General features: G+C 35.1%; 1 protein-coding gene across 3 annotated transcripts in view; it reads right to left on the reverse strand.

The window, feature by feature from the left end:
• The window catches only part of FNDC3A (fibronectin type III domain containing 3A), a 180,232-nt gene that overhangs the window by 121,189 nt on the left and 44,598 nt on the right, over positions 1-14,445 (reverse strand). Inside the window, exons 1-2 of one of the 3 annotated variants that reach the window (XM_047723395.1) lie at positions 11,502-11,509; positions 7,679-7,681 (exon numbers count right to left, since the gene is read on the reverse strand). The exons of the other annotated variants lie outside the window; for them this stretch is intronic. The gene's annotated coding sequence lies outside the window, so the exon portion shown is untranslated. Of the gene's footprint in view, positions 1-7,678; positions 7,682-11,501; positions 11,510-14,445 lie in introns of those variants that run through there. 3 annotated transcript variants of the gene reach the window in all.

The following is a 14,445-nucleotide window of genomic DNA, read 5'->3' on the forward strand; positions in this document are numbered from 1 at the left end:
AGACAGTGAGAGAGAGCATGAGTGAGGAGAAGGTCAGAGGGAGAAGCAGACTCCCCATGGAGCTGGGAGCCTGACGTGGGACTCGATCCTGGAACTCCGGGATCATGACCTGAGCCAAAGGCAGTTGTCCAACTGAGCCACCCAGGCGTCCCTAATCCAACCCTTTTAAGTAGTTTTCATTATATAGATTATACATTCTAATTTTATGACATCTAAAAAACAGAAAACTGGAAAAAAAATCTGAAGTCCTTCTATCCTATAATAAATTCTGTTAATTTTTAATAAATTTCTTAGTCTTGTTCCCTATCTATAGGCTTAATTTTGCCCCTTAAAAATATATATATACACAAATAAATATTATTTATATATATTATAATTTATATATTATATTGTTATTTACATATATAAATACATATTGTATATATTTATATGTATTTATATAAGTACATATATTTATATATATTTTTAAGGGGCATATATATATGTTATATATATTCTATATTATATTATTTATATTATATATATAATTATATATATTCTAGTAATATATATTGGAGATTTTATATTATATATAAATATATATTTATATTATATATAACACATAATTAGAGATTTTATATCTAATATAATAGAATAGAATATAAATATATATAAATATATATATATTTACATATATCACATAAACATATATTATCTATATTATATTCTAAATAATATAGAATATAAATATATTTTATATATTTATATTCTATTCTATTATATTAGATATAATATCTCCATTTTGGTATCTTTCGAAGTTTAATATTTTTTTTTTAAAGATTTTATTTATTTGTCAGAGAGAGAGGGAGAGAGAGCGAGCACAGGCAGACAGAATGCCAGGCAGAGGCAGAGGGAGAAGCAGGCTCCCCGCCGAGCAAGGAGCCCGATGTGGGACTCGATCCCAGGACACTGGGATCATGACCCGAGCCGAAGGCAGCTGCTTAACCAACTGAGCCACCCAGGCGTCCCGAAGTTTAATATTTTTAAAAAGACTTTTCCATGCTACTAATCACTCAAAGTACTTCAACAAATGACCATAACATAAACTACTTAACCATTCTTTTAATATAAGGAATTTAGGTAGCTTTCAATTTTTCCATTACTAAATATCAACACAGAAGGGAACAATTTCTATGTAGTTTCTCCTCTTTAATCCATTACCAGTTAATTTTTTTGAGTGGTGTTTAAGGTCAGGGGGTCTAATTTCATTCTTTTACATGTGAATATCCAAATTTCCCAGCACCATTTATTGAAGAGACTGTCTTTTTGCATTGAGTGTTCTTGTCTCCCTTGTCAAATGTTAGCTGACCATACATGCATTGGTTTGTTTCTGGGCTCTCAATTCTCTTCCATTGGTCTAAGTCTCTGTTTTTGTGTAGAACCATACTGTTTTGATTATTATAGCTTTATAATACAGCTTGAAATCAGGAAGTGGTGATGCCTCCCACTTTTATTCTTTTTCAGGATTGTTTTGGATATTCGGGGTTCTTCTGTGGTTCCATATACACTTTGGGAGTTTTTCTACTCCTGTAAAAAATGCCATAGGAATTTTTTTTTTTTAATGTTTAAGATTTTTTTTTTTTAAAGATTTTATTTATTTATCTGACAGAGAGAAATCACAAGTAGGCAGAGAGGCAGGCAGAGAGAGAGAAGGAAGCAGGCTCCCTGCTGAGCAGAGAGCCCGACGTGGGGCTCGATCCCAGGACCCTGATATCATGACCTGAGCCAAAGGCAGTGGCTTAACCCACTGGGCCACCCAGGCGCCCCCATAGGAATTTTGATAGAGACTGCACTGAATCTTAGGATGGCTTTAGGTAGTATGGATATGTTAATAACATTACTTCCCATCCATGAACATGGGATATCTTTCCTTTTATTTGTGTCATCTTAAATTTCTTTCACCAATGTTTTAGGGTAGAAATCTTTCACCTCCTTGGCTAATATTTCAGGCAAAGACTGAAAGACCCTCACTTCAAGGGAAGTCGGTAAGAAGTAGGGGTAATGGAAAACACAAAATAAATTGTTAGAAATAATCCAAATATATTAATAAAATAAATATAAATAGACTAAGCTTGCATATTAAAAAGAGAGAAAATAAAATTAGATTTTAAAATGTTACAGAGAGGGGCACCTGGGAGGCTCAGTCATTAAGCATCTGCCTTCAACTCAGGTCATGATCCCAGGGCCCTGGGACATGATCCCAGCCTGCCTCGGGCTCTCTGCTCAGTGGGAAGCCTTCTTCCCTCTCCCACTCCCCCTGCCTGTGTTCCCTCTCTCACTGTGTCTCTCTCTGTCAAATAAATAAACAAAATCTTAAAAAAAAAAAAGTTACAGAGAGAAAATGCCAAACCCATTATTTTGATGGTCTATTTCTCAGAACAAGTAGACAATAATCACCAAGGATATGGAAGATCTTAACACCACCACCAATAATCTTGGTTTAATAGCCATGTAAAGAATATTGCACCTAATAATTAGAAAATATACATACTGTTTTGAAGCATACCGAATTGACATGAAAATGAAAAGAATGGACTATTACTGAGAACATCATAAATCAAGTCTTACAAATTTCAGTTAAATCAGAATCAGTAATATAAAAATATATTTGCAAATTTTAAAGAGCTTCAGTAATTTGTGGGTTAGGCAATCATAACAAAAAACAGAAAATAGCAGTGAAGTATAACCAAAACATTGTATGTTAAAACTCTGGAATATAGGCAAAATTGTACTGACCAAAAAACGCAGACCTTTAAATACTTACAACAGAAAAGACTGAAAATTAATATGTGTCCAAGTAAATGTGAAAAGGCAGGGTTAACTCAAAGAAAATTAAAAAAAAAAAAAAAAAGGAAACAAAAGTAAGAACAAAAATAATGAATCATAATACAAGAAATGCTGGAGGATGAACAAATAGTTTTAACAGAAATCACAGTGAAGGATAACCAAGAAAAAAAAAATTCAAGAGAAAAAAGTAGTCAGTAATCTTTTCCGGCCAGGTAATTTTTTCCCCCCAAGAAGAATCTTGAACCTTGGGAGATTTTATGCAGGTAGATGGCTTTAAAATGCATTTTATAGGGACCCCTGGGTGGCTCAGTTGGTTGAGCAGCTGCCTTCGGCTCAGGTCATGATCCCAGCGTCCTGGGATCGAGTCCCACATCGGGCTCCTTGCTTGGCAGCGAGCCTGCTTCTCCCTCTGCCTCTGCCTGCCACTCTGTCTGCCTGTGCTCACTCTCGCTTCTCTCTCTATGACAAATAAATAAATAAAATCTTTAAAAAATAAAATAAAATAAAATGCATTTTATAAAATCTAGGAAACTTATCTCTCTACATGGGTTTTATTTAGGGGACTAGCTCCTTATTATTCCATTATCTCAAATGTCATCTTTTCAGAGAAACCTTCCCTGACCAGCAAATTCTAGGGTATGTTCACATAGTTTCTACCATATCAACCTATTTTATTTTTTACCTAGCACTTGTCACTATTTGAAATTATTTTGTGCAGTTATTTGGTTAGTAGTTTACCGAGCAGTTTCTATTCCACTAGAACAAAAGCCCCCTAAAAGCCAACATCTTGTCTTACAAAATGCTATACCCTAGAGCTTGGCTCATAATAGGTTTTCAATAAACTTCCATTAAATTAATTAAATAGATAAACAGTGAGCACTGGGAGTTCATTCACTCATTTCACAAATATTTGTTGAGGTCTTATTACAGGTGAGGCTCTGTTCTAGGTAATGGGTATAGAGTAGTAAACAAAATGGACAAAAATACCTGAGTTCGTGTGCAGAGCAAGAAAGTTATAGGATTCGAATTATGCCACTGAGTAACAGCAATTAAGAAAATTATTTTTTAATTTTTAATTAATTAATTAATTAATTAGACAGACAGAGATCACAAGTAGGCAGAGAGCCCGATGTGCGGCTCGATCCCAGGATCCCAGGATCATGACCTGAGCTGAAGGCAGAGGCTTTAACCCACTGAGCCACCCAGGTGCCCCAAGAAAATTATTTTTAAGTCTTAAAAAATGTGGGGCAGAATGGCTAAAATTAACAAGTCAGGAAATGACAGATGCTGGCGAGGATGCGGATAAAGGGGAACCCTCCTACACTGTTGGTGGGAATGCAAGCTGGTGCAACCACTCTGGAAAACAGCATGGAGGTTCCTCAAAATGTTGAAAATAGAACTACCCTATGACCCTGCAATTGCACTGCTGGGTATTTACCCTAAAGATACAAACGTAGGGATCCGAAGGGGCACGTGCACCCGAATGTTTATAGCAGCAATGTCTACAATAGCCAAACTATGGAAAGAACTTAGATGTCCATCAACAGACGAATGGATAAAGAAGATGTGGTATATATACACAATGGAATACTATGCAGCCATCAAAAGAAATGAAATCTTGCCATTTGCGACGACGTGGATGGAACTAGAGGGTATCATGCTTAGCGAAATATGTCAATCGGAGAAAGACAACTATCATATGATCTCCCTGATATGAGGGAGAGGAGATGCAACATGAGGGGTTAAGGGGATAGGAGAAGAGTAAATGAAACAAGATGGGATTGGGAGAGAGACAAACCATAAGTGACTCTTAATCTCACAAAACAAACTGAGGGTTGATGGGGGGGGTGTTGGAAGGGGGGGTGGGGTTATGGACATTGGGGAGGGAATGTGCTATGGTGAGTGCTGTGAAGTGTGTAAACCCGGCGATTCACAGACCAGTACCCCTGGGGATAAAAATATATTATATGTTTATAAAAAATAAAATAAAATAAAATGGATCTGGAAAAAAAAATGTGGGGTGATTAGGAGAAATTCATATGCACACACCTTTGAAAATCACCTCACTGTTGCCAACATCACACATCAAACCAGAGCTAGTCTGTCATAAAGGTGGATGCCTGAATTCTAAGCACACTCATAGGTTTCTGGCACCTAATCAAGGTTTGTCCAGCTTTTTAATGTAGAATTTACATATCTTCAAACTATGTGGATTCCTACATCATTTTATATTCATCTGCACAAACCCAGTGTAAATTTTCCATAATCTTATTACAGACAATAGTACAATAATAAGGAGAAGAACTATGAACGACAGCTATTCCAACTGAGATAAAATATAGCCACACACAAAATTGCATAATCATAACAGCACAGCTTCTTAACACAGATCATGTAATTAGTGACCACAGAAATCTTACAAAGTAACTCTCAGAAGTGTGACAGGTGAGGAAACCTGGTAAATTATCCCTCATTTTGTGATTCATATCATTGATGACTCGATTTGCAAAGGGATATATTCGAGGCCAAATGTTATAAATGCAGTATCATAAAATAATTACCTAGTACTTTATTGGACTTTAAAAATGAAATTCTTCAAGATCTTTAAATTTCACAGAAAACAATGATTTACACTCTTGGGTTTATACTTATCTCAAATGCACTGCCAGTCCTTCAATCCCTAACCCCTTTAAGAAATCAGAGTTTAGTCCTGACAGGTTCATTATACTCGCAAAATACACTCAAACGTGTTTCTCTTCTCTAATCAGTTTCTTTCACCTCGTATTATATCCCTGATAATAGGGATATAATGGAATATAATGGGATGCCATGTTCAAGACTCTACTGATAAAATATACCAGCCAGCCAGTTTTCCTTTAACATCCTTTAGTGCAAATGCTGGGAACTTCTAATGCCTGGTTTGAGTTAACAGTGTCAACAGTGGCCGAATGGATAGTTGATAAAAGCAATTATTTGAATATCCACCAAAGGGCAATTTCCAGTATTGCGAACAGAGACATGTACAGTAGTAGTGACCATTTTAAGAATATTCTCAACTTAAATAATCAGCACTACTAATATTTACATGGCTTCTTAAATAAGAAACATATGCTTGAAACATGTTTTGGCTGAGATACCTAACCCAAAGGGCAGATTTATTGACAAAGACTGGAGATAATGTCATACACCATGTGTATTTTATTTTTATTTTCTTAAGACTTTTTAAATTTATTTATTTGACAGACAGAGATCACAAGTAGGCAAAGAGGCAGACAGAGAGAGAGGAGGAAGCAGGCTCCCTGCTGAACAGAGAGCCTGATGCGGGGCTTGATCCCAGGACCCTGGGATCATGACCTGACCCGAAGGCAGAGGCTTTAACCTACTGAGCCACCCAGGCGCCCCACACCATGTGTATTTTAAAATTATTCTCATAAGTAAGCTATGATGATACATGGGACTATTTCTACAAAAATGTTACATTAAAACACAAAAGATATGAAAATGTCACTGATTAAAGGTTTAAATATGCCTAGTATATTCATTAATGAAGACCATAAAAATCTATAAGAACATCATAAAAATTTCATGTTCCCTAAATTCCTTGATAATAAAAAAAGATAGAATGTTTTGGGGAAGAAGTTATAGAAGAGCAGTAAAATTACAAAGGATCCAATATAAAATTATTTACTCAGGGAAGGAAATACATTTCAAAAAAAGCAGAATAGCAGAAAAGACATCTCTGGTGTGAAAAAAGAAAGAGAAGGATGAAGGGCCACAGACACTAGAGAGTTCCAAGTCTGATATGAACACCTCTAAAAAAGAACAGCACACAGCTCAGGAAAAGTTGGAACTGGAGACCCAAGATATCATTTAGTCCAATCCAGGTTTATTTTTAAAAGGTAAGAAGTGATTATTAATATTACTGAAAAAGTTACTTCATTTTACAAAAACATTCAACCAACTGTACAGTAAACTCCCAGTGTATTTATTCAATTTCTATCAATTAAACACAGTGAGGCAAATTCAAATGAGCAGTTATAATAAGAAGTGTAGCACTTGGGTACCACCTTGGGATCTGAAGTGATGAATAAAAGTGCAAAAATTATTTATGCTTTGTCTATACAAATAAACTTAATTTAAATGTCAGGAATAAACACTAATAACATCTGCATATATTCTAAAAGAAACAATAATAAATGAGTGATATTTTTATTTATTTATTTTTAAAGACTTATTTTTTGAGAGAGAGCAAGTAAGTGTGGGGTAGGAGCAGAGGAAGAGGGAGAGAATCAAGCAGACTCCCCACTAAGCCTGGAGCCTGATGTGGGGGTTTGATCTTGCCACCCTGAGATCATGACCTCAGGGCCAAAATCAAAAGTCAGCCACTTAACCCATTGAGCCACCAGGCACCCTTAGCGCTATTTTAAAAGTTAAAACAACTAGGTATAAATTATATTTTACTATATATTTTTTAAAAGACTTTATTTATTTATTTGACAGAGAGAGAGAGGCATAGCGAGAGAGGGAACACAAGCAGAGAGAGAGTGAGAAGCAGGCTTTCCGCCGAGCAGAGAGCCGGATGTGGGGCTTGATCACAGGACCCTGGAACTATGACCTGAGCTGAAGGCAACCGTCTAATGACTAAGCCACCCAGGTGCCCCTATATTTTACTATCTTAATTTTCAACTGTTACTAATCATTTCATTGTTTAATATAACTTTGAAAACATTCTTTTGCATTTCAAAGATATGTATACATAACTCCATCATCATCTGTTTCAATTTTACCTAACTGCTATCAGTTTAAGTTCTTTACATGTAAATTGAGAATAGGAAAAATAGCAATCTTAGACCTGCTCCACAGCACAAATAAAGTGTATTAGATGAAATGATGAGCACTAGATGGAAGGAAAGACAACTCAACACCATCCTGGGAACTTTTCAAAATACTGTATAGATAGTTCGGTCTGTCTGGAGAGGGTGAGGAATCGGATTTCCATCAGGAAAACCATGCTATTATTTATTTTCCAGAAAGTATCACTACTTTAAAACCTAAAGGATTCGGTAAAAAATACAAGGTTGGTGGGGTGCCTGGTTGGCTCTGGCAGTAGAGCATGCAACTCTTGATCTCAGGGTCATGAGTTCAAAACACATGTTAGTTGTAGAGCTAACATAAAACAAATAAAATAAATAAGGTTGGTGGTAATATTCTGTAATCGCTAAAGGAAAAAAAGGGAAAACACCCAAGGTGTTATAAGTGCTTTGTTCTGTGAAGTTAACAAACATTTAACTTTCTGAATTTAAGAAGTACTTTTAAGGTTTCTCTAAAACTCTAGCAGTTTAAATTGTTTATTTTGAAAACTATATATATACCCAGGGCACCGGGGTGGCTCAGATGGGTAAGCGTCTGCCTTGGCTCAGGTCATGACCCTGGGGTCCTGGGATCAGGTCCTGAGTCTGGCTCCCTGTTCAGTGGGGAGCCTGCTTCTCCCTCTGCCTCTTACTTCTTCTCTCTCTGTCTCTCATGAATAAATAAAACCTTAAAAATATATATATATCTCCAATATAAAATGTTTAAGGATGTATTTAATTTCTAAAAATGTTCACCTATATTTTCGTAAGTAATAATCAACAAAACCGAATATAATCACTGAAAAAAAAATAAAGAGAAAAATGTTTACATATGGAATCAATCTTGCAGATGTAGTTTAATTTTCAACTCCCCACCCCAAAGGACACCCAACTTGCATTCTTCATTGTACAAGTCAGGTCTGAAAATGACATACCTCACATTTCTATTTCTGAAACCCAGTAGAGGGTTTAGAAGGCAAAGCAAAAAAATCAACCCAAAAGTCAAAAACATGTACTCACACTTTCCAATATTTATGAATGTATAATCTTGGCTATCATCTTAGTTTGCCATAACAAAGGGGGGTGATGGGCAGGGGGGTGATGCTTAAACCAAGATTTGTTCTTTCATAGTTCTAGAGGCTAGAAGTTCAAGATCAAGGTGTTGACAGGGTTGGTTTCTTCTGAAGGCTTTCTCCTTGGCTTGCAGATGGATACATTCTTCCTGTGTTTTCACACTGTCTCCCCTCTAGATGTTATTTATCTTAATATACTCTTATTAGAAGAATACTGGCAAAAGGGAGAATTCTACTGGATGAAGGCCTGTCCTAATGGCCTCATTCTAGCTTAATCACCTTTTAAAGATGCTATTTCCAAATTCAGTAATATCCTGAAGTACTGGGGGTTAGAACATATGAATTTCGGGGTGGATTGAGGAAAACAAAATTCAGCACAAAACAGCAACCCTCAGATTACAGAGAGTACAGGAGCAAAATTCTCTGTAATGCCTAATCCTTTCCCTGTTTTTTTTTTTTTTTTTTTAAACCAACTGCTTCTTCATGCTTACTCGAGGGTGCCAATTTAATGAGGTTGAGAGTAATAATAAAAGGGAAAATCTTTTGGGCTTTGTACCCTTGAATAATAGTTAAGATACCTTAGCAATGTAATTTCTCAATCCATGACTGAAGGCTTTCAAGTAATTCAATACTAATGGGGTTGTTTTGATGACTAAGTGAACGAACATATGTCAAGAGTTTAAGACAGTTAATGGCATACAGTAAGCACTATCTGTACATGTTAGTTACTGTTATTGTAGGCACCATGTATGTAGCTCTTAGTATTATTATTAATAGTATAGATCTGTCACTTTAAAGATTTGCCCCCAGCCTAGAAGTTGATCAATTTACACATAAGTGAGATAATATACCCATAACACAATGTTTAAGAGATCTCTCCTGAACCGGTCTGGGACCTGCCTACCTCTCCATATTTTCTCATACTGACCCTTTAGCCTACTCTACTCCTCTCAATACAGTGTTCCATGGTCAAGAGTTTCCTTCTCATCTCCTGGTTCATGACTTACTATTCTCTAGCATGGTATTTGATTCAGACTTGACTTCTGCTAACTAACATTCTCCTTTGCTGAACCTCTGTGCTTGAGGACTTCAGTCTATAAACAAAAAACTTCTACTTAATTCTACTAATTCCTTCAAGATACTGAACCCTAAAGCAGAGTTAAATTATTCCTGTAATAAAGCCTACAGCAATTGGGACATCCTCCCAGTATAATGCTTAGCACATAACTGTATTGGTCGTTTACATGTTGTCACTTCCACTACATGAGTCCTTCATAAGACTTCCAACATTTATATAGTTACAGAGTCTACAGAAGTTTAACAAATATTTGCTGAATTAACTATTGTCCATCTCTAAATAACTCCTAAATCTTTTCCTCTGGCTTTGAGACCAGGGCTAGCTGATAACACTTTCCGTAATGACAGAAATATTTTATACTTATCTGGTAGGATAGCCTCTAGCTGTGTGTACAACTCTGTGTGTACATAATCCTCTGTGTGTACATAAGTGGTACTGAGCATTTAAATTATGACCAGAGAAAATGACAGAATGAATGTGTAATCTTATTTACTTTTAATTAGTGTAATTAATTTAAATTAGTGGTTAATGGCTATCATGTCAGACAGTACCATGCTAGATTTGCCAAGCTCCAAAATTACTTTTCAGACTACTTTCTGGATTTATTTGCCTTGATAAATAGCAGGCACCTCAATCTTATTAGAATGCATTATCTGATCAGCAAAATATACTATCAATTCACAAAAATGTCTGAATTACTTACACATCAAAGTGTTATTAAAATGACTTGATTATAAGAACTTCAAATCAACCTTTATCTACATTTCACTAGAACCTGTCAATCTGTAGATACACTGGCTGATGTAACATATTTCAGCAAGAGTCTAAATAGAGCCTAATGTTTGGAAACAAAAGGACAATTATCAAATTACTGAATGTGAGTTTAGTTTTTAGTCTTCTGAAGAATAATAACTTGCAAACTTAATTAAGAATATATGCTTGACACTACCATATAGACAACTGAGATCTGTCAACCATCCACACACTTAATTAATTTAATTCAAATAATTAATGAGCAACGAGTATATGTTAGTTTGTGGAGTTGGGGAGACAAGGATGAATCCGTAAGCAAGACAGTACAGCAATTATAGTGCTAAGGTAGAATAGTACAGGGAATAATATGTGATAATTAGAAAACACTTAAAATTTTTTTTTGTTTAGGCTCATTTGTCTTCATAATTGCTTTTTAGAAATAAAAGTACTATGACAGAAAACAAATATGGATTTACCATCAAGCAATACATTCAAATCCTACTTCATGACTTAATAAATGTGTGGGTTTTTAGGCAAATTATTTAAACTCTGTGAACCTTAGTGCCTTCTTTTCTAAAATGCAGTGCTTTTGAAAGATTAAGAGAAACACTTAATGTAAAACTCTCACCCCAGTGCCTGACACACAGCAGACCCTCAAAAATAACAAGTATTTCCTTCAAATCCAGTACAAAGAGAATTCTAACTAATCATCTAGACTATGTGGAATACTTCATTTCCTGACAATGGTTAAAAAAAAATCAGGTTACGTCCCATATATAAAAATATACAGGGGCGGCTGGGTGTCTCAGTTGTGAAGCGTCTGGCTTCAGCTCAGGTCATGATCCCAGAGTCCTGGGATTGAGCCCTATCAGGTTCCTTGGTCAGTGGGAAAGTCTGCTTCTTCCTCTCCCTCTCCCCAACTTGTGTTCCCTCTCTTACCATCTCTTGCTCTGTCAAATAAATAAAATCTTAAAAAACTATATATATATGAATGCACATATGTGTATTTATAGGTGTGTGCGCATACACACATACACATCTCCGTGTGCACACATGCAACTCATGATTTGTATCTTCCCCTACTTCAGAAGGACTTGTAAGAAGATATGTCTTTTATTTTCTTATTAATCCTAGTTCAAAGGATCATACTTACACAAGTATGCCGTGTATCCCATTGATCATGTATGTGAAGGTTGGCAACAATTAAATCTTTAGTTTCTAAAGCCAGTTTTATTAAAAGGTCGTATTATAAATTTTTCCCATATTAAATAAAATAAAATTATTCTGAAGAAAGAGTATATGAACTTACTAGTATTAGACTATCACTGCCAATTCAAATATTCAGATGTCATTTGGGTTTGATGTCCATTATTTTTAATCATTCTCCTATTCTTTAAAAACTGGCATTCAAAGTAAGTCCAAGGTAGTATAACAAGAGTTATTGAATCACTATGATGGTACACCTGAAACTAAAGCAACACTGTGTGCCAATTACACTATTAAAAAAAAATACAAAGTAAATCAAAGGTATCAAGATTGCCCAAGGGGATAATTAAACATCATTAGCTAAAAGTTGTGTTGTACTTTGTTAACAAAAGCATTTTCACACTTAACACTTATTTTATTCATCTTAGGACTGAGTTTAAAATATGAATAAATTATTCAAACTGATAATACTTGAATAATAACATACATTCCTTTAACATAAATACTCTCAGTGTGAACTGCCTGCATCTGAAAATGAACTAATTACTTTTCAAAATAAAGTCTAAAAAGTAAAAGTTTACCTTAAATGCTGATAGTCTCCTCACAAAATACATTTCCTTAAATAAATCACATTAATAATCTGAAATCAATTCACTGTGTCCATTAAAACACAAACACTCAAGTTTTTATATTGAGATTTAGAATTAAAATGATGAAAAATGATTGATTATTGTGGTTTTATAGCAAGTTTTAAAATTAGAAAATGCTGAGTCCTGCAACTTTGTTGTTCTTTTTAAAGTCTGTTCAGATATTCTGGGTCCTCTGCATTTCCATATGAATTTCTGAGGTACTTTTCCATTTCTACAAATACTCAGCTGAGATTTTGGTGGGTAATGTGTTGAATCTGGACAATGTAGATAGTGCTGCCATCTTAACCATATTAACTGGCATCTTAATAATCTTAATATTCTACAATCATGAGATTTCTTTCCATTTAAGTCTTCCTTTCAATGGTGCTTTGCAATTTTCAGTGTACAAGTCTTAAACACCTTCTGTTAAATTTCTTCCTACATATTTTATTCTTTTTGATACTTTTATAAATGGAAATGTTTTCTTAATTTCATTTTCATATTGGTCATTTCTAGTTTAGAAATATAACTGATTTTTCTACAATGAGTTGTATCCTACAACCTTGCTGAACTCATTAATTCTAGTAATTTTTAAGTAGATTTTAGGATTTTCTTTTATAATATCATGTCACTTGAGAATAAAGAAAGTTTTATTCTTTTCTAATCTGGATGCCTTTAATTCCTTTACTTGCTTATTTGTCTTAGCTGGAATTTCCAGCAAAATGTTGAAAAGAAGTAGTAAGAGCAGGACATCCATGTCTTATTCTCGATCTGCAGGAAAAGCATTCAGTCTTTCACCATTAAATATGTTAGCTGTTGCTTTTTTTTTTTTTTTTAAATAGATGCCCTTTATGAGACTGAGGAAATTCCTTTCTGTTTTTAGTTTACTGATAATTTTTATCTTTATAAAAGGGTTTGAATTTTGTCAAATTCTTCTTCTGAGTCTATCAAAGAGATGACCATGTAGTTTTTGCCCCTTTTCTATTACTGATGTATTAGACTGACCACTTTATGTATGTTGAGCCCATTTTGCATTCCTGGAATAAAACTCACTTCATTGTGGTATCTAATCCATTCTATACCTTGCTGGGTTTGGGTTGCTAGTACCTTGAAGATCTTGTGTCTATACTCATAAGGAACACTGATCTGTAGTTTTCTTAGGTCTCTGTCTGGTTTAGTTTGGTACTAATTCTCCTTTAAATCTTTAGTGGTACTCATCAGTGAGGCATCTGGGTCTGGGCTTTCCTTTGCAGAAATTTTTCTGGTTATAAATTCAATCTCTTTACTTGCTATAGCTCTATTCAGATTTTTAGTATTTTTCTTAAGTCAATCTGGTAGTTGTGTCTTTCTAGGCATTTGTCTAGTTCAGACAGGTTACCTATTTGTTTGCATATAATTGTTCACAGTATTCCCTAATAATCCTTTTTGAATCTATAAGATTTATAGTTATATCTCTTTTCATTTTTTAAAAATTTATGGAAATTTAAAAAATCTTATTATTAACATATAATGTATTATTTGTTTCAGGGTTACAGGTCTGTGATTCATCAGTCTTAGACAATACACAGAGCTCACCACAACACATATGCTCCCAATGTCCATCACCCAGCCACCTGCCTCCCTTCCCTCTCTACTCCAGCAACCCTCAGTTTGTTTCTTGAGATTAATAGTCTTTTACGGCTTGTCTACCTCTCTGATTTCTTCTTGTTTCATTTTTTCCTCTTTTCCCCTATGATCCTCTGCCTTGTTTCTCAAATTCCACTTATCAGTGAGATCATACGATAATTATCTTTCTATAACTGACCATTTCCCTTAGCATAATATCCTCTAGTTCCATCTGCGTTATTGCAAATGGTAAGATTTCATTTTCTTTTTTTTTTTTTTTTAAAGATTTTATTTATTTATTTGTCAGGGACAGAGGGAGAGAGAGAGCGAGCGAGCATAGGCAGACAGAGAGGCAGGCAGAGGCAGAGGGAGAAGCAGGTTCCCTGCCGAGCAAGGAGCCCGGTGTGGGACTCGATCCCAGGATA

This window comes from Lutra lutra, chromosome 3 (genome assembly GCF_902655055.1).
Source record: "Lutra lutra chromosome 3, mLutLut1.2, whole genome shotgun sequence".
In the NCBI taxonomy this organism is placed as follows: Eukaryota; Metazoa; Chordata; class Mammalia; order Carnivora; family Mustelidae; genus Lutra; species Lutra lutra.